The sequence below is a fragment of the Peromyscus leucopus genome, chromosome 6 (genome assembly GCF_004664715.2).
Source record: "Peromyscus leucopus breed LL Stock chromosome 6, UCI_PerLeu_2.1, whole genome shotgun sequence".
Lineage (NCBI taxonomy): Eukaryota > Metazoa > Chordata > Mammalia > Rodentia > Cricetidae > Peromyscus > Peromyscus leucopus.
The window spans coordinates 2,879,423-2,906,106 of NC_051068.1; positions in this window are offsets into that span (position 1 = coordinate 2,879,423).

Sequence of the window (26,684 nt, forward strand, 5' to 3'; positions counted from 1 at the left end):
GGTGATCTTGTTTCCTCAAACTGAATGCCTTTGAGTCCTCATCCAGAATGAATCTCAGCTGAACTGCTTCTCAAAAGCCTGAAGCTTAACCAGCCTAGTTCTTGGTTTTCATGCCTTATATACCTTTCTGCTTTCTGCCCTCACTTCCTGGGATTAAAGGCTCACTTTCTGAGATTAAAGGTGTGTGTCACCTTGCCTGGCTGTTTCCTATGTGGCCTTGAACTCACAGAGATCCAGATGGATTTCTGCCTCTGGAATGCTAGGATTAAAGGTGTGAGTGCCACCATTTTCTAGCCTCTGTATCTAGTGGCTGTTCTGTTCTCTGACCCCAGATAAGTTTATTTGGGTGCACAATATTTTGGGGAATACAATACCACCATAGGAGTGGATGTTGTTTAATAACCTAGTGATCTTTTCCTATTCTGTAGAGCCAATCTTTACCTGAATCATCCAGACTTCTGAGCATTGTTTCTCAGTCAGTAAAACCCAATCTTGTGAAAGACACCACAGATACTTTTCAAAAGACATGTGCTTTGCAAAGGAGTTTTGATTTAGTCATGCCTTAAACTGTGCTGTAATAATTATGAGGAAACTTTTTCCCAAAGTTGTACTTACTTAAATATGTAAAAAATAAACTTCTCAGTGTCAGACTCCAGAAAGTTGAACCAGCCTGGCTAAGTAAGTTGTGCTGAACCGTGTTTCCTTCTTGCCTCTCACAGTTCATTTCTCTACTGGTCACAGCATTTACAGTGACCCTCACAGGTTTACCTGTAGATTCCTGCAAAGAGCTGTTTCTTGAAAGGAGGAAGTAATAAAATACCATCATATTTGTTTAACTATAAGTCTTACTTGTGAAAATATATCACATGGCCTTTGCACAGAACAAGTTGATAGTGTAGATCAAGTTCTTGGGTTGGAGAGATGTCTCAATGGGTAAGTGCACTTGCTGTGAAAACCTGAAGACCTGAGTTTGGGTCCCCCAAAGCCATATAATAATCCTGATATGTCTATTACCCTAGTTGTTTGGAGAGCAGAGAAATGACAATTGGTGGGGCTTGATAGGCAATTGACTAGCTCCATGTTCAATGACAGATGTTGCCCTAATGAATAAAGCCATGAGTAATAGAACAGGATGTCCAACATCATTGTCTGCTCTCTGTGTGCATATGGGCTCATGTACCTGTATACACATGTGCATGTACACCATACACACATATACCATCTCCCCACACATGAATCCAACAATGGCTTAGCCATTGGTTCCTCCAAACTTACTCCCAACAATGCATCCTGATTCTATTCAAAGACATTGAAAATAGTTTTCATTTGGTGATAGCTATGGCCTGCTTTGATTATTACATAAAAACACTGCCAATGTCCAATAGTAAAGGAAATGGTTTATTTACATTGTGAGGTGTACTCATAAGATGAATGTGGGGGCCTAAATTACTCAGGATCAGAAAATCTGAGCTTGCTTTACCTTGTATGGCTGCGTAAGGGGATGACTGGGCCACAGGCCTGGGTACCAGGTGTTTGGAAGGGTTTATACTTGGCTGTATCTAGAAAGGGGGTATGTCTTTTGCCTCCCCCACATTGTTATAAAAAGCACTTTTGAATAAAGTTCTGGGCCATTTGGTATTGACCCAGGTTCTCCTGAAGCTATCCTGTGTTTCTGTCTTTCTTCTCATCACCTGGGTCTCTTTTTCTACCTGATATTTTCTTTTCCCTCTCTCCTCAAGAGTGCCCAGGGCAAGGTCGGGGAAGGTCCCCCACAGATGAAATATTATGAAACTATTGCATTCCTTTGGAAAGAAAATCATGGTAATGGCAGAGGAAGACAGTGATGGCAATGCTGAAAACAGCAAACCATATGACTATATACACACTGGTCCTAATTTCATTATAAAGGTGAGAGGCCTTAGTGAAAAATAGTGATAGGATTGTATAATTTATTATAAATTTATTATGTTTTGGGGATTATGCCTAAGGATTGACATGTAGTATCATGAAGCAATTTTTATTTATTTTAAGTTAGCACACAAAGTAATACATTTTTTTAGAGCACTTTTGTAGATCATTTGATCTTATTCATCCTCCTCTCCTTACTTTTCTTCCCTGGTCTGTCTCCGTCTTGCTGGCACCCTCCCCCACATCACTTCTGTGCCATAACAACCCTGAGAGATATTTGCCTTCATATCAAATTAATTCCATTACCCTCTCTTTTTTCCTCTTTCATCTTCGTTATGATCTCTTCTCCCCTTGTCATTATTCTCTTTGTAGTTTCGTGGCCTATGCCTCTTAACACACACATACACACACACACACACACACACACACACACACACACACACACACAGAGTAAATTCTAAGATTTGCTTGTGAAAGAAAACACATATTTGTCTGAGTTTCTGAGTCTACCTCATTTCATTTAACAAAATGGCTTTCAGTTCAACCCGTTTTTCTGAAAATGTCATGATTTCAATTTTCTTTACATTTGAATAAAGTTTTATTGTATATATGCATCACATTTTCTTTATCCATTCGTTAATGGATGTTGGGGCAGGTTTCATTGCTTAACAACTGTGAACTGTTCAGTTGTAAACATGGATGTGTAAGTATCTTTGTGGGAAGATTTAGGGCATCTTGGGTACACATCCAAAGGATGAGCCTTCCCACTGACTTTCTCATAAATTAGTAAGTGCTTTCAATGGAGATGGAATTCAACTCCATTTCCTTCTTTAAGTATGTGTCCTCCTTTTCATCGTGCTCTTAGTCCATGCAGCACAGACATAATCTTGCAATGCAATCTCATTTATTTGATCAGTGCACTTAAGAGTTTAAAGGTACAGATCCAATTTCTTGACTAAATCAAAATCCATGCTTCTAGACAAGAGTATTTAAAGTTTCTTAAGAGAATGTTGAGAACAGTGCTTGTAGTGCATCTGGTGAGGAGGTTTTCAATGTTTCTTTTTTGTTATATTTTTTTTAAAATAGTGCTTGTGTGCATACATATGTGTATATACAATAATGCACATAAATGAGTTCATGTGTGTATGGTAAATGGAGGACAACTTTGGATGTCATCCTCAGGAATACTATCTATTCCCTTTTTGACAAGTTTTCTCATTGGCTAGGAGCACACCAATTAGACTAGACTGTCTGGTCAGAGAACCAAGAGTTGTCCCTGTCTCTGCTTCCCAGTGCTGTGATTACAAGTATATATCACCTTGACCAGCTTTTTATGTGGGTGCTGGAGATAAAACTTAGGTTTTTATGCTTGGAAGCAAACATTTTCTCAATTAAGCCATTCCCAGCCTCTTTGTTATTCTTTATGTTCAAAACCTATTAGCAGACAATGTCACAATAATGGACATGGGGCATGTCTGAAGACAATGACGGTGAAGTTTCTAGTAAATCATTGTTTAATTAAAATATAATTACACTGTTTGCCTCTTCCTCTCTCTTTTCCCACCCCTCCCAATTGTTTTTAATTGTAATGAAAGAAAGCTCTGAACATAACATCTGTATTGTAGAGGGGCCAGGGGGTGGGACATAAGGAGGTCTGAAACCTACAAAGAATAAAAGCTGTATCTCAATCATGGAGCTGAGACATCACTTGCGAAGAGAAATTAAAAAACAAAACAAAACATGCCCAGGCAACTCCCATGGCCGACAAGAGCAAAGCATCAGGTAAGCTTCTGAAGTAGAAATCACTGGAGAGTATGAACAGGACAGCAGAAACTTAGACTAAAGAAGCCCCAATCTAATGTAAAAGGCAGCGCAGGTTCTCTCTCTCTCCCTCTCTCTCTCTCTCTCTCTTGTAAGACATCTTCTATTAAGCTAAGCTTCTGACAATGTTTGCATTTTCAGATACATAAAAATAAGTAATTATAAATTACCCTTTATGTTTTAATTCTTTACTCATTCAATAAATATTGCTGAATGTATTTAAATAAGACACATATACACAATGATTTTATCTTCCAAATAACTTTTGGATCTGTTTTCTAGTCAAAGCCACCATCTTTTGAACATTGTATTAATTTCCTATCAATTTGGCTATACCTATGTGCACTATCTCTTTACTCAACAATTTTTTTTTGTCTGACCATACTGCCCCAGAGAAATCTTGAACTCCAAGTCATCTTACTTCACTGTGCGATGCTCAGTGCTCTTAAGACAGCCAGTCAGCTTGCAGCTAGAGTTTTCCAGTCCTGCCTGGCCCACTGTCAGGACAAATCTCTTTCACCCACCAGTCCCACAGCCGCTCAGACCCAACCAAGTAAACACAGAGAGACTTATATTAGTTAAACTCTTTGGCCTAATGGCTTAGGCTATTATAAGAATAGTCTATAAGAGACTATTCTTGCTAGCTGTCCTTATATCTTAAATTAACCCATTTCTATTAATCTATAAGTTGCCATGTAGTTCGTGGCTTACCAGTATCTTAAACATCTTCTCATGGCGGCGGCTGGCAGCATCTCTCTCTTCAGCCTCCCACCTCCCAGAATTCTCTTCTCTGCTTGTCCTGCCTATACTTCCTGCCTGGCTACTGGCCAATCAGTGTTTTATTTATTAACCAATCAGAGCAACACATTTGACATACAGAACATCCCACAGCACTTCCCCTTGTCTTTTTTTTTTGAAAAAGGAAGGTTTTAACTTTCACATAGTAAAGTTACAGACAACAAAACAATTATCAAGCAAGAATTACAGTTACAATATCTAGTCCATTTATAATAACGATTATATAAAAACTATTTGTATTTGGCAAAATTAAAGAAGATACCCTATCTATCTTATATTTGTGAGTGTAAGGTTTCATATATAACTTATCTTTTATCATAACTAAGGAAAATTATAACTAGTCTTCAACTACATCAAAGACCTCAGAATGATATAATATTACCTGAGAAACAGGAGAAGGATGCAAGCAACTTTTGGGAGTCTTGCAGGGTAAACAGAGACAGCTGACAGCCTGGAGAGTCACCTGATGTTCCTTTGTAAAGTTGGGGCGTCTGTCTTCAGCCCACAGGCCTAGAGTCTCTCAGTCACTTCTCTCTGTGTCCTGTAGAATGTCTGGCAGTTTCCTCTGCGAAGTAGGAACCTGAAGTAGGAACTTTTGTCAAGCAAAGTTCAGAGGTCACCTTCCTATGGGTCCTGCTTGTCCAGTCGATCAAGCAGTCCAGGCAAGAACAGTTTCTTGCCCAAATGGCTATTTTTGCCAAGGTGAAGATAAACTCCATATGGAGTGTCTTCGATGCCCATCCTCCTCTCTGAAGTAAATCGGTGCTGCCAGGAGCAGACATGTCTCACTATCCAGAAAGTCTAAATTTTTAAAAATATTTTAAATGCCATATTTTGTAAGTCTTTGAAGCATTTGAAGATTACCTATCTTTCTGAAATATATCTATGTATACCTAGAAAACTTAACTAACATGCTACAAGTTTGACTATTATAGAAGACTAATTATTAATCTGTATTTCTTAATTATCCATTACAATCTAAATGAGTTACATAAACATAATACCTCAAGCGAGAGTATATATATATATATATATATATATATATAATAAAATCAACTCTAAATTTGTATCAATAAACAAAAATCCATAGCAATGTAAAACAGTTCAAAAAAGTTGCTCTTTAAAAGTAGGTTCGTTAATCTATCCTTTTATCCTTTCATATCTATACTATATCCCCTTTTCTTCTTTAGAAAGAGATCACATTTATAATCAACCTGCTTTAAATAAAAATACTGGTTTTTCTCTGTCCCACACCAGAGGGCTCTTCTGATATGGGACACAAGAATCTCTTACTTTTTTTTTTTTAATTTAAACTGTTTGGCCTAATGTCCCAGGCTTCTTGCTAGCTGTTCTTATATCTTAAATTAACCCATTTCTATTAATCTATAAGTTGCCACATAGTTTGTGGCTTACCGATATCTTAACATCTTCTCATGGTGGTGGCTGGCAGCATCTCTCTCCTCAGTCTTCCACCTCCCAGAATTCTCTTCTCTGCTTGTCTACTTCCTGCCTGGCTACTGGCCAATCAGTGTTTTATTTATTAACCAATCAGAGCAACACATATGACATACAGAACATCCCACAGCATCAACTGCCTCTGGGCTGTTAGGTTTCTTGTAAAGACTGGCTCTGCCAGACCTCTGTTCATTGCATGTCTGTCATTGGTTCCTCTGCCACATTTCAAGAGACTTTCAGGACGCTTACTGTCCCCTTTTTCATCCAAGTGATCTTGCTCTGGAAGTTCAAGACTTTTTAACCACTGAGTAGATATTAGTTGGATGCCAAATGTCTTCTATGTACCAGGGAGTATATAAAGTGCTGGTGATAAACCCTGAATGGGAGACTATACCTGTGACACAGATCATAATCTAGACTATAAGCTAAGGGCTTGTCACATTTGATCATGACATTTGCTGTGACTTAGTATGAAGCAGATGATAGAACTGTGAGGAAAACCACTTTAGAAGCACTGTTGGCCAAGGAGAAAAGATTTTAGCTGAATTTTAAAAGACAAGAAAAGGCTAAAGAGGGAAAGGCCCAATAAGGGTTACAGAAGTGGGTGAAGGGCAGGACCAGAGAAGTAATGACTCATGGGACCTGTGTAAATCAAGTTATGGACAGTCACGACACACCCATTCATATCATTAGAGGTCAAATGCAAAGTAACTTCTATTGGCAGAGACTGTAACCTGAATCTCAGATTCAATTCTGGTCTATGTAATAATCCTTGAGAAGATTATAATGTCCTCCAAGAAAACTAAAGTTTTCCAAAGACTGATAAACCCATAAAGAGTTTGAACCCACTTTAGCCATTTCCTGAATGTTAGGACAGATAATTTGATACTTTTATAAAACTGGAATTTTCATTTTCTTCTAAATTCCATTTTGATATGCAGGTAAACAAATCTAATATCATCTCATAATAAATCACTCCTTCAACCTTACAAATTATAGGAGACAATTGGAAACTGGACCCCTTTAAATTAATTGATCATGGTCTGGGTCCACAGCAGGGTCTATCAGAGTTCATGTCTTTACCTCCAATACCCTGATTTCAGTTTTGAGAGAAAACATTCTTTCTTGGTACCAGAGATGAAGAGAGCTTTGTTCTGCTGTTTCTACATCCTGTGATGTGATTAAAAGTACTGACTTTGGGGCTTGGGATATCACTTAGTAGTACAATACTTATCTAATATGTACAGACCCTAAGTTCAAACCCCAGCACACACACACACACACACACACACACACACACACACACACACACACGACAGAGGGAGGGAGGAAATAAGGGAGAGGGAGACATACAGAGAGAGAGGGGAGAGGAGAATTAGGCACACACCTCAAAACGGAAACCAATTTCTTTTTTAACTTTCTTTTTTCTCATTCTTTGTCTTTCACATCATGCATCCCCTCATATCTGCCATCTGCCTCTGCAACTCCCCTCCCCAAATAAAACACAATAAAATTTAAGAGAAAAAAGGAAGAAAGGGAAAACCTTGTCATGGAAGCTTCGGTATGACACAGTGAGTCATGCAGTAAAACCCTTTCTCCACACATCTTTACATGTAGGCATTCATCACAAAGAATCATTGGTCTGGTCTAGGCCCCTGGTCTCTGCTACACTATTGACATATGGGCTAGTCACAGCTGTAGGGCTCTCAGTTGTATGTAGACTGTGTTTACAGCTAACACAATGAGTGATCACCGGATACCAATAATATACCAAGCATCACTGGGGATTCTAAATGGTTGGAACATGGTGCTTGAGTGGTGGGGTAATCTAACACAACTATAAATGACAACCTTGAAACACACGAATAGTGTAAAATGCTAAACTATGGTTAAAAGCAATTTCCTAGAGAGCTTAATTCCTTACACCAGCGTTTGCAAAAGCTCATTGTTATCAAGCTTGGGTCGGGTTCTAAAGGAAATAGCATTTTAGGCAGTGTTACATTGAAAGTATATTCCAAAGAGTAGGGAGACAAAAAACAGGCTACTGAAAGCACAGGGTAGACCAGAAGACTGCCCTGCAGAGTTGCCTAAAGTCAAAATTGTTTGTGGTTTTGTTTATGCTTATTTATTCTGGTCCCAGTAGCACAAACAAAATGCACACAATGAAATCTTGGCTCATATATCTCCTTTTTATTATATACCCAGTTTCATTTGTCCTTTCTCTACTCTCAAGTTTATGATTTGTTTTAACATAAGGACTGATTGTAATTCTTTTTTAACAGGAGGCATTTGGGAACTGACAAGGAGAGATGGAAAGACTGCATAATAAAAAGAACTAAATGATTACTATGAATGGATGTGTAACTCAGAATTCCCGAAGAGCGCTTCTCTGTAAACACAGACTTATGTGTAGTTCCTCAGACATGCTGGGTGATGGTCATTATCTTATCTGCACTCCTGGATCACTTAAGTTCATTCCACGTGTAATCTCTGTTTTAAATCCATCTTTCTTTACCAGAACCATTTTTTCTTTAATGTGGACAACAGAATTTAAGTTTATAGCTTCCCACAAACAGCATGAAAATCTTTTAAATTACATAGCTTGGATGAATTTTCACCCCTTCCTCTAAACACAATACATATACTGTCTCTGGGGCTCACTTAAAGATTCCTTACTTATGATAAAACTCCTGCCTGGTACGGACACGGGGCAGACACACCACATCACTGCATGTGCTTGCTCAGAGAGCAGTGTCACCAGTGAAGCTGAAACACAAAGCCCAAATCCCCCGATCCTTACAGCATACAGCACGTTTGTTAACCGTTTTCTTCTCAAATGTGCAATGCAGTATCTACTACTTCCCAAGAGGACCTGTTATTTTGAATTGTGTACTCTGGGACAGATGCAGAGAGTTCAGGGTTCATGTTTTTGAGAGGGAAAAATCATGGGAAAATGGTCCACTTCTGGGAAAATCCTTAACAAGAAAGCAGGTTTACTTCTGGAGAGAACAAAGTTACTTTTCTTTCACGTGGCCCTTTCTAGGCCAGCTTGTTTATCTTGTGCTGGTTACATGTAAAACTTTCTGTATGAGAAACTTTGTGAGAAACATAGTTAACTGAACACAGAGAAAGTTGGATTGATTGCTGAGAGTCAAGACAACAAAACAAACTGAGGAAAATAATGTATTCTTTGCCATAAACTATTACATATGCTTGACTACTTGTAACAATATTCCATGTCCCACAGTATGGTGGTTTATAATTTGGAAAATATTTGTCTCTATTCTCTCTTGTTTGAATACTGCAAGTATGCGAGGGACAGAGGATAGGCAGATCTTATTATCCTCACGGGACTAGAGCAGAGACAGAGACACAATGTGAATCAGGAAATGGGCCTACATGGTCCTCAACTTAGACTTTCTTTTTATTTTTTATATTTAATTTATTTTAAAGTGTGTGAGTGTGTGTGTGTGAGTGTCTGTGTCTGTGTCTATGTGTGTGTAGTGCCAGTAAGTGTGGGTGCTAGAAAGGCCAAGAAGGGTGTCAGACCCACTAGTACTGGAGTCACCGGCAGTTGCAGGCTACTTAAATGAATGCTAGAAACTGACCTCAGATCTTCTGCAAGAGTAGCAAGCACTCTTCATCCCCAATATACCTATCTTGTCCCAACTTTAATTTTCTGAATTAAGTTCAATGTCCATTTGTCATCTTGCCTTTTAGTTGAAACACTACCCCTTTCCCAAGTCTTCTGAGAAACCTTTCCTGCCTTGATAGGGAATATTTTCCATTAAGGTCCTACAGAAATCATTGTGTAAACCACCCAAATTGTCAAGTATTGTGGATTCAAATTTCTTCTTTCTTAATTACCCAATCACTTATGCTGATTTATCAGAGTACCTGAACCCCAGGAGCAGGCACAACAATGCTAGATGGAACATTTAACAGGGACTAGCTATTTATTAACTTTTGTTATGATAGTGAAAATGTACAGCTTCACATTGAACAAAACAGTATTTGAAAGTGATTCCTATATTTCCCCTGCCCCTTTTACTCATATACATTTTGTCAACAAAATGAAACACATGAATTTTTCCTGGGCTGCCTAAATAATATCTAAATTATGGCCTGTAATTTTTGTTGTATATTATGTATTACTGAGAATATGAAGAAAATTGTAGGTTTGTGTGGGGGACTAGTCCCCACAATTATTTACCCCAGGGACTCTTGAGGGATGAGGGATAAGATACTTAGTTAGAAATAGAGGGAGAGAGAAACAGAGAGAAAACATAGGATAAGCTTGGGTGGGCCTGGATCCTTATCCACTGGTCCAGAGCGTTATTCCAAAGGTCTATTTATAACAATGCCAAGGGGTAGAGCAAAGGACCTCCTACTTGCTAGTTACAGTCAAGTGTAAACCCTTAAAACACCTGATACTCAGGCCTGTGGTCCCATCAACCTCTTATGGAGTATTGCTGGGTACAGCCACTAGGTAACCTAGTTGACTCCAATAGGTTTGCATTAAAATCAGTATCAAAAGAGTAAGAGTTCATTCTTGTGTCATAAGTAGGGACCCTTACATTAAAGAAGATGATCCTGTCATCTGACAGTAGCCACATTTCAAGCATAAGTCAGTCACTTGGAAAGAAAGGAAAAGCTTAACTTCCTGACATCCTTGTTGGTATCTAGTCAGATAGATGTGCTTTTACCTTCATTTTTGTCCCTTGTGAATTGCTCTAGTGCATTTATTCTACTTTGGGAAAAAGAGATAAAAAGTATTTACTTAAATTACTCTTGTACCAGTTCATATGCCAGTTTGTGTAGGGTTCAACAGAGACTCAATTCTATGGGAGATGTGGGCTTCTTTCTATATACTAGAATGTATTGAAAATGCTGTGAATTTTTGACAAGAGGGTAATAACTCAGAGAGTAGATAGTGTTTGTTTAAGTCAGGGAGTGAAAATAAGCAAATGTCCTCTAGGCAGAAAAGAGAGAAAGGTAGAGTGTATCAGAAAAGCAGTCATTAGCTTAATTGTTTCCAGAGATGTAGTAGGACATGTTCCACCGTAGGCAGTAAATGGTTTGCTATATGCAAGGACTCAAGTGTGAGGTGAGAACCTGAGTAGGCAAAAAGATTTCAGAGCTCAGATTGAAACGGTCTTTGAAATATAGTAACATGTGTGATCTTTGTTCTACCACTGTGAATATACAGATTGGGAAATGACAATCTGTCTGGAGTTCCTCAGTGTCATGGCAGGATTAGAGTTACTGACAGTCGATACTACTGATGCAGTAGCCTGGTACCATATGTCTGATGCTAGGAATCCAGCCACCTGAGCAGAAAGAAATGCTTGCCATCACTCTACATGTGAACTGCAAAAGCTCTTAAGGCAATAAGGATTCCCTTGGATTGCCCACAAATGACAGAGGAAAGCCACAGGCTGATTGATCTGGCTGCCTGAGAATTTGATAAAACATTTTGTGACATGGATCAACATTCCTGCTGAAACTTTAATGGGAGTCAGCATTTGTTTCCAGCTGAACGAACATACAGTCTCTGTCTCTGATTACTTATGCATCATATAGCTCTGTACTGAACCCTGGCCATTTGTCTATTTAATTCAGTGCATACAGTGCAACTGTATTCATTTCATTCAGTTATTTGTTCAACCCTAGTGGCAGGTCCATAAGGCTAATGACTGTCTATCAGAATCTCAGTGGTAGGAGTCACAAATCTCTGGGGGGTCATCCCTACTATCATTTCTCTTTAGGACCAGATTCAGGAACAAGCTGTTATGTAGATTTGTTTTTTTCCCCTTGCTATTGAACCACCTCAGAATTTGAGGAATATAAGCTTTTACCATGCTTTGTGGATGAAAGGTTTTTATGCTTATTCACTACAACTTCTAGATGACTACGTAAAAAAAAAAAAATCTATAGAAGTCAATACTCCTTTTGGTACTCTGTAGACATCCTGCCTCTACTAGGTGAACCTGGGATTCACATAAGTATTTTGGATGAAAGATTTGATTAAGATTATGGTCCTGGAAGGTTTGAGATTGGGTCTATTGAACTCACCTTGCTAAAGGGCATTGAATATCTCCCTGTGGCAGACCCTAACCTAAAGGTCAAGGTAGAGAGAAGGTGAAATTGTGGTTGACTCTGCAGCCAGGGAGGCACCTTGTGGCGATTTGAATAAGAATGGCCCCATAGGCTCACAGATTTGAATGCCTAGTCCTCAGGAGTGGTACTGCTTGAGATGGAAGTGTGGCCTAGTTGGAGGAACTCATCACTGGGGATGGCTGAGGTCTCAAAGGCCCAAGCCAGGCCCAGTGGCTCTCTCTTTCTGCTATTTGTGGATCCAGCTGTAGAACTCTCAGCTCCTTCTCCCACAGCACTCTGCCTGTGTGCTGCCATGCTTCCTCCATGATGAGAATGGACTAAGCCTCTGAAAATGAAAGCCAGCCCCAATTACGTCCTTCCTCTTAAAAGAACTGCCTTGATCATGGTGTCTCTTCACAGCAATAGAATACTGACTAAGACACACATACAGTAGAATAACAGTGGGTTAATCCAACCAACTTCACTGAGATGCTCAATATACCCCTGTAAGCAGCCAGGGTTGTTTCAACCTTCTGGACACAGCACTGGAAAGAGCTTTGACTGAAATAGTCATTCCAGCTTTATTTATGTGACTTCACCTGTAGTATTATATGATTTGGTAAGATCTCAAAAATAGTATTTTCTATTTTCCTCTTGGGTGGGTTGGTGTGGAACATACCTTAGCTACATTTCAATAGAAAGGGTGGTATTCTCTTCAGTAAACAAATAAAAATATTATTTTGGTAACACATTCTAATATTACCCTATCCCATGAAATAATTCATTTAGTGGGTCTGAGATGTCTATTGACTTCCCTTGAAGTTCTCTCTACTCATTGTTTGCTAAATCTGACCACAGTTCAGTAAGTTTTTATTTTTCTTTCAAGTGTTATTTTTAACTTCTTTGGCTAGGTTAAAAATTATAACATTTATTTCATTCTTTGGCTTATAATATTTTCACAGTCATATTTCTTATTCTCTTCAATAGGTAGATAAATTAACTTTCATTCCTCTTAGTACAAGGTCATTGAGGCTTAGAGAGGATGAACAGGTTGATTAAATTGTTCAAGGCTTAGTAGAGAGTGAATATAAATTTAAACCTGAGTCACTCCCTGTCAGGGTTCTCTAAAGGAGCATAGCTAACAGAATGAAGAAATATTAATTATAAGGGGCTTTATTAGATAGGCTTACACAATATAATCTGGGTAGTCCAGCAGTTGCTCTCTCATACTGGAAAGGATGAGGATCCTGTAGTTACTAAGTCCATGAGGCTGGAGATCTCAGCAGTCTCCATCTGGCTATGAAGGCCTGAAGGATTCTTGGAGCACTGATGGTCTTCAGTTTACATTGCAGTCTGAAGAAGGCTGGTTCTAATGTCAATGAAGAAATACAGCAGCAATATGATACATGAACTTGCCAGCAAGAATAAAGGTAAGCAGGCAAAAATAAAAAGTTTTATTTTTTTCATGCTTTTTTTTTAATCTAAGCTGCCACCAGAAAGTGCCACCCAGATTTAGCATGGGTCTTTCTGATTGAAATAATTTGATTAAGAAAATAGACTGTCCAGAGGCTTGGGTTTCAGTTTATTCCAAATCCTGTCAAGCTGACAACAAAGATTTGCTGTCACAAATCCTCAGTTTAATTTCCATGTTGTACTCCAGACATAAGATCCTTTATTATCATCACACATGTTTTGCTCATTATAGGGTTTTTGGAGTTACTTTTAGTAATATATTACAAATAGAAAATACAAGGTGATACAGATATAGCAACAGTAGGTATGGTTTTATGAAACTTGTTATAAGTTTATATAGGTACACTGATTCACATTGCAAAATGGATTTATTACTATGCCATGGCAAATCTAAAGAAAGTGTGTTGTGTGTATAGAAGCATTTAAGACAATCTGCTTAGATGTCATTAGGAAGGGCAAATATGCATATATTAGTGTTGGAAGAATACACAGCAATAGATTATTGAAAGTGAATAACACATAGTGCATAATACTAGAGTCTTAATCATCTTCTGGTGCTTATTACCTTCTGTAATTATATTCTTTTTCTAAAAATATGTACAACACCTTCTGTTAAGTACTGTGAGGACAAGGACATAGCTTGTTTGGAGTCCTCAGTCCCTAAGCAGGGAAGGGGCTCCACAACTCTTTGAATGTATAAAAGGAGGCATGAGGATAGCCTGCTTTCCTCTAAAAGAAAATTAACCCAGGGAAGCACATCTTTAATATGGTGAAATTTACAGTCAGCTGTCTCATTTTATGCCTGTTTCTTCCTCCTAAAAAAACCCTTATTTGGCCAGAGAAATGGCTTAGTGGTTAGGAGCACTTGCTGCTTACACAAAGGGTCTGGATTCATTTTCCTGCACTCACATGCCAGCTCAGAGCTGTCTGTAACTCTAGTTCTAGGCAATCCAAAGCTACCTTTTGGCCTTTGTGGGCACTGCAAGTATGTGGTGCACATGTGTGCATGAAGGAAAACTTTCACACACACACACACACACACACACACACACACACACACACACACACAAATAAATCTTAAAAAAAAAATGAATCATTCTTCTATGTGAAAAACAGATTGAATAAGCCACCAACATTTTCTTAGAAAGCACATGAGATGGACTGGCCATGGTAGCTACCTCTCTGTACTGATGTGGCTGGAGGGAGACCTTTTCTAATGATGGAATATAAAATCTGTTGATAGATGAATCACGTAAAGGAAGCAAGCACACACACACATTCTTTCGTGTCTTATCTTCCATCTTGGATTCAACCAAAATCACTGATGTTAAGAGATCATACCTCATGAGTCAAAAGGCCTTTCAGAAAACTCTGATTTATCCTTTCTTTCTTTTTTCTAGAAGCAGAGTCTTACTGTCTAACTCAGAGTGGCCAAAATCACTCTATGGACTAAGGCTGGCTTCAGTCTCAGTACCTTTCTGCCTCAGCTTCCTGTGTGCTGGTGTAGTAGGTGTGTGTTCCATACCCGGGTTCCTATTTCTTTTTGTACAGAGTAATATAAATATATCTCACAAAGTTCTTATGGTTTCCTAAAAATTACCTTATGCAGTCTATATCTTAGGTTTTTTTTTAATCTAAAACATGCCAAAGTGAATTATTTAACCAAAGGTTCACGGAAAATGAATTTAAACTTTAGTTGTTTAGAGCTAAAAAGTGTTTTCTCCTTAAAACGTGCAAGAAAAAGAGGTGGGGTATTTCTCGGGAGCTGCAGCAATGGGTTGTACCAACAAATAGCACTTGGAATTTAGGAACTTGGTTGAGAAATTTTTGTTTGTTTGCTGTTACCAAAAGAAAAGAAAAGATTTTTGTTGCTTTATTTTTCAGAAGCCAAACATATTCTCTAAATACACATCTCTTAGCTACCTGCAATATAGCAAACATTGTGTTAGATACTAATTGCGGTGGTTTGGATAAGAATGGCCCCCATAGGCCCATAGATTTGAATGCCTGTTGACCAGGGAGGGACACTACTGAAAGGATTGGGAGATGAGACCTTGTTGGAGGAAGTGGGCATTGAGGTTTTAAAAGCCCATTTCAAGCCTAGAGTGTGTCAGTGTGTCTCTCTGTGTGTCAGTGGGTCAGGATGTAGATCTTAGCTACTTCTCAAATGTCATTTCTGCCTGTGTGTTGCCATGCTTCCTACCATGATTATAGTGGACTAAACCTCCTGACCTCTGAGCAAGTCTCAATTAAATACTTTCTTGTATAAGAGTTGCCTTGGTCATGGTGTCACCTCACTGCAACAGAACACTGACTAGGACATTAACATTGTGATAACAATGAAGTACAACTCTGCTCACAGAGTAGTGGAAATGAAAGAGATAGGTCACAGTGCGGGCAGCACAGAGCATTACATGAGTTCAACATGATGCCCTCAGAATGGGGAAGGCTGAGGAATGCCTCTCAGAGAAAGTAGAAATTGGAAATAAAGCATAGGAAGAGAGGGAGAATTCACTGGAATGATCAAATGATAATCCAAGGTGCAAGAAAGAGAGGATATGTCTTTTTGTTGTTGTTGTTGTTGTTTTGTTTTTGAGGACTTCTGAGTAGTTCTTTATGATCAGTTCTGTATTGAGTATCACTCCAGGGACTTGACCTGATTGAACTGAAAGGGCATAAAGAAAATACAAACACACACACACACACACACACACACACACACATACACACACACACACAGAGAGAGAGAGAGAGAGAGAGAGAGAGAGAGAGAGAGAGAGAGAGAGAGAGAGGAGAGAGGAGAGGGAGCGAGAGCGCTGTGATCTGGGCTCTCCCATGGAGAAATCACAGCCACCCTGCCCTCTAAGCTCAGAGTGCTTATTACATAGAGCTGAACAGAGAGGCAGGGTTATTGCATACAGCTGAACTGGGGAGAGGTGATCACATATAGATAAACAAGGAAGAAGAGCTTATGGTATACAGCTGGATAAGGAGGCAGGTTTGGCTAATCTCAGTAGGAGCAGTCTCTGTAGGGGAGCAATCTTCAGTTCATAAAAATCCTAGGAGAGAGAGAGAGCTATGCTGGACATGTCTTTGCACATCCTATCAGCATCCAATGAATGGATCAGAAAGGAAGCTTTTTTCATTCCTCTGAGTCTCATTCTGGTGAGAAGACTGCTATTTTTCCATTTGTCTGAGGCTAGAGTCCTTGGCATGGCTGTCTTATGTCACAAAAATATTCACTCAGTACTATACATACTCATGGCTTCCTTTGCTCCCCCCGACCAGTTAGATGGCTAGACTTACTTGTCACAGCCTAGTATTACCTGGGAAGAGTGTCAATGAGGAATTATCAGCATTGGGTTTGCTTGTAGGCATTATCAATGGGGGGGGGGTTATTTTGAGTTAATTGGTGTGCCCACTGGGGGCAGCACCATTCCCTAGACAAGGGGTCCTGAGATGCATAAAAATGGAGAAATAGAACTGAGCATAAGAAATGAACATGTAAGCATGCATATCTCTTATTCCTATTGACTATGGATATGATGTGACTCTTCTTTTGAAATTCCTGTCTTGAATTCCCTACAATGATGCACTGTAACCTAGAATGGTGAGATGAAATGAACTTCCTTCTATCCTAAGGGTTTTATTTTTTAGAGTAGTTATTACAGTAACAGAAATGAAATGAGGGCCACAGTATTTGAAGAAGATAACTGACAATGTAGAAAGATGGGGCTAGGAGAGAAAAGCCAGGATAACACTTCCCCTAAAGTATGTTCTAGAGTTTGTTCTAAATCCTGACAGGAATGAGTATGCTCTGGAGGATTTTCATTAGAGAAGAGAGTTAGTTTAGGAGAAAGTTGGGGTGATTCCTTGCAGTATTGAAGTCACCTTTTCTCTTTTCCCTCTGTGGGAGACAAGGCAACAGCAGAGGATGTAGGAAGCCACATTCCTTTATTAAACAGAAAGCAAAGAACAGAGCATCATCTTCCCTAAACCTGAGATTAACCAACCACAACTTAGGTCCTGTCACAAACCCTTAAATACTCAGAGGAAATAATTTTTTCACTCTGCATATAAAGAAGGAATTGCCAAAAAATATTAGAGTCCTGAGGGCAGTGTGGATATTAAGTCCAGTGGCTTTGACGTAGAAAACAGAGCTTTATTAACATATATTTTTCTTCTTTTTCACTTAAGGTGAAATGAAAATAAATGAGTCTGTGCACAAAGACCTTTCTGTTCAATGTTCTTGCTTAGGTTTTTTTTTTTGCTTCTTTTTGCCTGAGAACTCTGTATTAATGTTCCCCTAGGAAAAATTAAACTTAGACCTAGGTATATACTCTTCTTAACTTCTGGCATCTTTGATCTGGCTTCCTGGTGGTCCAGTTTGCCTCTTCATTTCTCTGGAATGTTAAGTCTTTAATGTTTCTCATTCTCCTTTGCATTCTGGTCTTTGCATGCTGTTCTTTAAGAGTTTTAGAACCTTTAAAAGAGTTTTCAATCATATCTGAAGTTTGCTTAAAAATCATCATTAGGTAAGTCTTTCTCTTGGTAGTAAGCCAACTTTCCTCTTCTGTCATTTTGGATGCATGCCTGTGCTTTTGTTTGAAACCTCAGGCACACACAGACCACAGTGTGTAGGTAAGTGCATTTTACTCAAAAGACAAAACAAATTTATCGCAATTCTCAACACTTGCTAAAACAAAACTACAGCAATCCATGATCATTCTGTGGAGCAGAGGTCCAGGTATAACATTCTGGATGACACCATTACAAACACAACTATAACATCATAATTTCAAAAATTGAAATAAAAACAAAATATGTATATGTTTAAGTAATGGCTCAACATTTCTATATTAGATGACTTATTAGTGCCTGGCCAGCTCCTTCCCACATGCCCCCTGCCCCTACTTCTATTTGTTTACAGCTTGTTTTCTTTTGACCTTTTGGTTTATAGAAGCTGCCACTTCTCTTAGGGAACTCTGATGTCATCACATCTCACCCTTAAGTTTGAACTTTATCACAGATCTTCATGATCTAACTTCTACTCCCTGTGCCTGAATAACCCATTTTCTGATCAATAGAAGGCTAGACTGCTACTTACAAGAAATCAAGGATGATGTGTTTTCTCACATAGTATTAATGTAATTAGTCCAAGTTACATTTGTGTATCCAGGATTCTAATTTTATCACATGTTACACAACAGAGTCTCTAATAATGGGAATAACTAATGTTAGATTTTCATGACATTCTGTTTCTAGCCAATGGAAAGGGGAAAAAGTATGGCCAAAGTGTTTCTAATATTTTATAATGCAGACTCCAAACTGATATAAATCATTTCTTTTCCTGTTTCATTGTTAAAATCACTCTTAATTATTGTGTTAATTTATTTTACTTGTTTTTTTTCAATATTTTATTAGCATATAAAATTTATTATAGTAGAACCATGTTCTATTCCGATTACTTTAGCATCTTTAATGTTCTGTGTATAAAATGTACTCTTAGGATTCTGGAGTCCTGAGAATGGATGAAGTACCTGCTCATGTTAAAAGCTATGGCATCCTGAGAAGTGCTATCTGCTTCTTCATCAGTTAAGAGATTTTCAAACCAGGAAAATGGGGGGGGGCATCAGATTTGAGGTTGCATGTTGGAATTGCACGAAGTTGAGGTCCTGCCCCCTTTAAGGTGACAGACCCTGTCTATGATATGTTTAATTATTTTCAGTGCTTTAGCAAACAAGGAGAGAGTCAGGTGAAGTCTATCTATCTGAGATTTCTAAACTAGAAGAGAAATTGGTAGTGCAATGGATTGCAGAACCCTGCTGTTCTGCTTTGAAAGATGAAAGTGAGATTTCAATTTCTAGAATGCTTTATTCTGCTTACTAGGGCACTCTGTCTTTTTATTTTAGCACCTAGATCATGTTCCTGTTTAATGCTGCATTCAGTATTTGCCTTATATGCAAAATAAAAATTTGAAGGTATGCATGCCAGGAACACTTCTCTTTGTCTTTCACACTTTTTTCTTTTTAGTCTTACAAGGACCCAATCCAAGACCAACAATTCTCTCTGTCTTTTTGTGCTGTGTGTGTGTTTACATGTATGATATATATATGTAAGTGGGGCAGGATTGGGGATACAAGTGTGGAGGATAGAAGAGAATGTTGTATGTTAGTCCTTGACTTGTTTGAGACAAGGTCTCTTGGTATTCACTGTTGCTGCATTTCTTCCTAACTGGTTGCCAAGCTTCAGGCAACCTCTGTTTCTGCTTCCCATTTCCTAGTGGAGTTCTGGGATTTGAGATGTGTGTTAGTGACTTTGGCTATTTGTGTGTGCTTTGGGGATCTGATCTTAGGTATTCAGGCTTGCATGACAAATGTTTTATCCCCAGAATTGTCTCCTCAGCCTCATGCTCAGTCTCATGTTTATCTCTGTCTTAGTCCGATTTCATCTGTCCTTTATGTACCATCTTGTATTTGTTCTCTGTTCTCCACATGTGTTTGTGATCCTGTTTTCAAAATTGAACTGCAAAAGAAGAGATTAGGCTAGATTATAAACCCTACATGAGAAGGGACAAAGTATGCACTGTCTATTTTTATATCTGTTAAGTAGCAGGTTGAGAAAAGTTAAACACAATAATGAAAAGATGTTACACTTTGAGAAAAGGGCAATGAAGGAAACACTAAGATATGACACAATCTGGGATTTCAGAATGATCTTTCCTAAATAATTTTTAATTAATACAAAGGTCCTAGAAAAATAGTTTCTGTGATCATGTTGGGGCTGAGGATATGAATACTCCAAGGTTCATGATGTCATGTCCACAGACTGACCAACCAGGAATAACCACAGTCCATCTAATGAGTAGAGAACCAGAAGCATTACTTGTAATTTGACCTTTGCCTGTCTATATCATTCCATCCTTCACCAGGAGCCACATACTGCTTTCCTTTCAATCAAACCCCCATATTCCATGTATTTCTCTTATCCTTAAAATTTCATGCCTCGCCTGTTTGTTAAATATCCTCTTAACCTAGTGTTATTTTTCCCAGTTCTTCACTCTCTCCTCTCACCAATACAATGACTCTATAGGAACATTTTCAGATAAAAAAGAACTACAAGTACAAGGCTGACTGCTCAGGCACTTGACAGACAGTTCTCATCTCCTTTCTCCTCCTTTTTCCCTCCCTCCACTGAAACACAAACTTACTGCATCAAGAATCATGCATAAATCTTTCAAGAATTGGAGACTAAAAGACGTTACCACAACCCTCCAAATTTCTAGGTATTTAAAGTGATTTATTTACCAATATTTCTAAGGCTTTTCTTCCTATATAAATTTTAGTTTATTATATCATTTAAAACACTTCTTAATATTATTTTGCTTCATATAACCTATAGGGTGTCTGCTAAGCTGAGCTTCTGATGAAACTATACAAATTTATATCTACTTTATTTATTTAAAATAACCATTACCCTGCTTCACATAAGTTATGGATCATATCTGTGAAACAAAGATTGTTTCCTTTAGTAAAAGGGAAAATCAACTTGAGGTAACACAGTTGTCAAGCATATTTGAAACAGTCTGGTCAGGGAAACCAGTAGGTATTTGAATAAGCGAATGAATGAGTCAGATTGTAACACAGATGTGACATGTGGTCTGTAGCAGGATGAGCGGTGTTTTGAATACGTGCCCATAAGTCAGGAAGATCTTATGCTATTTCTATTTTTATTTCTTGAGAAGACTCCTCATAGGTTCCTTTGTGGATGGATTACTTTATATTCCCACCCACAATAGCTAAAGATTCTCCTTTCCTTTCAAAATAAGAAATACAAATGATTGACAAATATTTTTTTAAAATCATTCAACATTGCTAGTCAAAGATAAAAGCAAATTAAAACAACTTGACATCCCATCTCACCCCAGTTAGACTGGCCAGCATCAGGAAAACAAATGACAAATGTGGTGAGAATGTGAAGAGATAGAAGAGACCTCTAATTTTCTAAGGCTTGTAGCAGGGAGTAATTGTAGCAACTATATGTGGAAGTTGAGAATATTTTATTTTAAAAGTGCAGAAGAATAAGTGAGGTTGGTAGACCACAGCAGAGGGTCACTGCACAACTATTCTACTCAGGTCCAGTTAAAACCTTTAACAACAATATCTATACCTTTCTATGTACATGTCTATCTGTCTCTTCATCTCTCTAGCATCCATTCATCTACCTGTCTGTCTACCTACCTATCTATCTATCTATCTATCTATCTATCTATCTATCTATCTATCTATCTATCTCTATCTATGAAAACACTGAATTGGGGAACAAATATTTCACAAATCTTTCTTGAAACATCAGTGTAGTAAACCTGAAGAGAGAGAACCTTTCTTGGAGATAATAATCAAGACAAGACATGAATGGTTTCTCATGTCATTGTTTCGGCCTTCCAGATTTCGTTGTCTGTTATTTCTGGCTGTGCAGAAAGAAAATTGTATGCCTAACTTTTTAAACACCGCCCCCCCCCCCCCCCCCCGCAACACTTTGACAACTTTCACCTGAAACACTCAGCAATGTCTTGATAGGTCTTTTGATTAAAGGAAAGAAAAAAAAAAAACAAAAAAACAAATGAATGAGATTCAAACTACCCCCTAATGTTTCTGCACCATCACACTCATGTGCCTTAGATGAAATTTAGCTCATTAAAGCCTAAGCTAGTCTTGAAGATGTTTATGTTTTATAGCCAAAAAAATCATCTTTGTAGAATTTTCCTGATTTCATTTTGTTGTATCTGTAGGCTCAGCTGGACACTGGAAGTATGTGTTTAGAAGGAAGAAAATACCAAATTTATGTAAATATACCATATATTCTCATTATTTTGAAAGGTCAGAAGTTATGCTAGTTTCTTGGCATTTCAGATCAAAGCAATTCTTTTGGGATGAAAAACCATTCAAAGAATTTTTGTTGGCCTTATGGAATGACCATTTATAACCATGCTTTTCTACTCCATTTTTTAAAAACCAAACTGAGCATATTGTTTTTCTTAACTCAAAGGTCAGACTTTTAATCTCATCATTGTCCACAAATACTTATTTATCTAATTTCTTTTTTCACTGATTGTATCTCATATCTAATAAATGTTAAGATAGTCTAGGCTTGCATTTTGATAATTTTAAGGTGCATTTGTAAGATTTAGATAATTCTCTTTTAAATACTTAGTTTCACAGAGAAAATGCTCCAGTACTCACAAATAGAAGCTGTTTATGAATCTAAAATGTTTGCAAATGTTACAAATTTCTTATGGATTTATAGTACTGAGGAAGGTTTGAAATCTTCTGCACATTTTCAAATACCTATGAATGTTTTTTGCTTAGTGATTTAACTTGTTAGATTTAAAAACTTAATTGCCAATTTCGTCTGCTGAGCATTTGCAATGTCCACCAACCCACCATGTTCTTTAATTTGCCTTATTTAACTTGTAATTTCCCATGGTATATTCAAAGGAATAGTAGTTTTAAAGAGGCTGGTCCCCCTCAACAGTCATAAAGGTGTCTGTGCTCAAAGTTCAGGTTAAGTTCATTTAATTAAGATGTCTTGCAGAAGTCTCAGAAACTTGAACAGTTCTGATTTCCACATTTCGCCATGAATTTACACCAATTTTATTTGGCCACAACTAACCTCCTTTTTGTGGAACAATTTTATGGAGTTACATATTTTAAAATGTGTTTTTAAATGGGTCTACACCACACGATGAGCTGGATTCAGTAGTACTTGAGCTGATTTAAAATTGTTTTAGATCAAGTGTTTCTAATTTGCTTCTACCTCTTAAGAATGTGTGTCACCAGACAGTGGTGGTACACACCTTTAATCCCAGCACTCAGGAGGCAAATTCAGTTGGAAATATGAAAGTTTGAGGGCAGTCTGGTCTGCAGAGAGAGAGATCCAGGACAGGTACCAAAACTATACAGAGAAACCCTGTCATGAAAAAACAAAAATGTGGTGGTATTGTGTTCCCCAAAATATTGTGCACCCTAATAAACTTCTCTGGGGTCAGAGAACATAACAGCCATTAGATACAAAGGCTAGAAAATGGTGGCACTCACACCTTTAATCCTAGCATTCCAGAAGTAGAAATCCCTCTGGATCTCTGTGATTTCAAGGCCACATTGGAAACAGCCAGGCATGGTGACTCATGCCTTTAATCCCAGAAAGTGAGCCTTTAATCCCAGGAAGTGACGACAGAAAGCAGAAAGGTATATCAGGCATGAGGACCAGAAACTAGAAGCTTTTGGCTTTTGAGAAGCAGTTCAGCTGAGATTCATTCAAATGAGGACTCAGAGACTTCCAGTCTGAGGAAACAGGATCAGCTGAGGAACTGTTGAGGTGAGGAAGCTGTGGCTTGTTCTGCTTCTCTGATTTTCCAGCATTCACCCCAATACCTGGCTCCCTGGTTTGTTTTTATTAATAAGAACTTCTAAGATTCATGCTACACACACAAAACAAACAAACAAACAAACAAACAAACAAACAAAGAATGTCGATCATTCATAGGGACACTCAAAGATTCTATGGGAGGAGCTGCACACAATCCTAAACCTCACAGAACTGACTCTTCAATCAACTGTGAGCAGTTTGTTATTGCCTTCATTTCTCACTAAAGTCACCAGGGGAGAAGAAGCAAATCTTCTACATCCATGGACATTGTTAATCACAGAAGAGCCATTCTTACTTGGTTTATACTGTAGACAATAACATGAATTATAGGGTTTTTGGTAACATGAAGATGTACCTAAATAAACTCTAAAACAATTAATTATGTGTCTAGGCATGAGGTGCCATGTGAGGACTATGAAATAAATACAAGTGTGTATGGTAGACCCATTTTAAAAAATCATATCCTATGAACCTCAATATTACTAGGGGATTTCTCATACATCTTGTATATATTGCAATTGTTTTCTAAACTATAGCATCCTAGTATCTCACATTATATTTTTGTATTAGTTTGTTAATTACAATATCCATCATATGCCTGAAGCATATTATGTTCTGGGAAGGAAAACTTTAAAAGAAAAGCAAGTACAGAGGTCTTAGAGAAAAAAATAAAACCTTTAAATAAATCAAATAATAAATACAAATACAAAATACTTAACAGATTAGGGTGGCAACATTCACCTCTGGACAAACTGTGAATCTTCAACATGAAGATGCTCTCTAAAGCACAGGATGAACTAATCATTTACTTCTAGTATTGCTAAGAAAAAGACTCAAAGGTAGGTTCCTGCATGCTGACATTCTCATTCAAGAATGAGAGAAAAGAAAGGGAGAAGATAGAGTAAGAAGAGGCAGAGATGAATGGCCAAGGGATTCGAAGGGGAAATGAAGACCACACAGTGTTTAGAAAGTCAACTGTGCCAATGTTTCAGCTGATGAGAAGACCATGCATCAGAATTAAATAAGGTGGAGAATTAGAGATGCTCCTTGGGTTTAGCAATGTTGGAATACTTGAGTATAAAGGGGATATCTTTTGTGTGTAAGACAAACTGCTAAACAGTCTTGTTAATAAAAAAAACCCAGAGCCAGATATTGGGGTGAAAATCAAGAGATCAGAGCCACAGCCAATGTCACCTTAGCAACTCCTCAGCCTCTAGAGAGAGCTACTCCCTGTATACTCATGCCTATATGCCTTTCTGTCCCTGCCATCTCACTTCCTCTCTCCACCCAGCTATATCACTTCCTCTTTCTGCTCAGCTCTGTCACTTCCTGTCTGTCTGTACCGACCTCTAGACCTTTATGGTTAACTATTGTTGGAATTAAAGGCGTGTGTCACCATGCCTGGCTCTGTTCCCAGTGTGGCCTTGAACTCACAGAGATCCAGATGCATCTCTCCCTCCCAAATGCTAGGATTAAAGGTGTGTGTTACCATTGCCTGATTTCTATGTTTACTATAGTGGCTTGCTTTTTTTTCTCTGATCCTCAGATAAGCTTTATTGGGGTACACAGATAAAATATCACCACATTCATATATTTCTGGAAACAAATGACATCCTAGATTGAGATTCTTCTATTTTAATATTGAGATTTAAATGTGGTTCATGTGCCCAGAGGATTTGCTGTAGAAACAAGATGAGAGACCATGGGGGAAAATCACAAATTAAATCCCAGTGCTGGATATTCTGTTTTCTTATTTTAATGAGGTATCTTCTTTGGTACCAGACTTTCTAGATAGCTATACTTTCTAGTTAGCATTGTGGTAACAAAATAAACTCAATTTCATATACTTTTATATAATTGAAGTGGCTTTGACCTACATAATTACCTTTCTTTACTCTGGGAATTGATTTTAAAAATAGGGGAAGGGTCATGTGATCGCCTTTCCACCCATAGCTTACTGTGTAGACCACCAACAATGAAGGAATTAGGTGAGCTAATTATATATCTTAATATTAAATATCTTCAGGAACTGAGATTAGAAATGTGCTAGGAAATTCAATAGCTTTTCCTGAAAGATTTAGGCTTTCCTTAATAAATATTTTAAATCAAATTTTAACTAAACTGAGGTCACACTGAACATTCAAAAACAGCTTCTTAATACCATTTATATAATCTGTGTTTTTTTCTCAGTTCATATTTTTGTCTTTGTGTCATGATGGGGAAAATGACATGTTTTCTGCCCTTCCCTCTCTCTCACTTTGGCTAAAATTATATAAAGTGACAATGAGCTACTCTTCTTAGGGTCAATCCTAATTGTGCCTTTTTTCTCCAGCTGCAGACAAGCTTAGGTGACCACACTGTCTGATCCATTTGAATGTTGGGAAGTCTGGTCAATTTATGAGACTCATTGAAGCTGTAGAATGGCAGTTGTCTGTTTGTACTTAGAGAAAGACTATTTGCTGTGCTTATTATTGGAACCAACTCTGTCTCCTCCCCTCCCCTCCCCTCCCTTTTCCTCTCCTCCTTGTCATTAACCTTCCCACCTTCTCTTCCTCCACACTTTGCTTTTCTATTTTAAAACAAGATCTCAATGCCGGGCGGTGGTGGCGCACACCTTTAATCCCAGCACTCGGGAGGCAGAGCCAGGCTGATCTCTGTGAGTTCAAGGCCAGCCTGGGCTACCAAGTGAGCTCCAGGAAAGG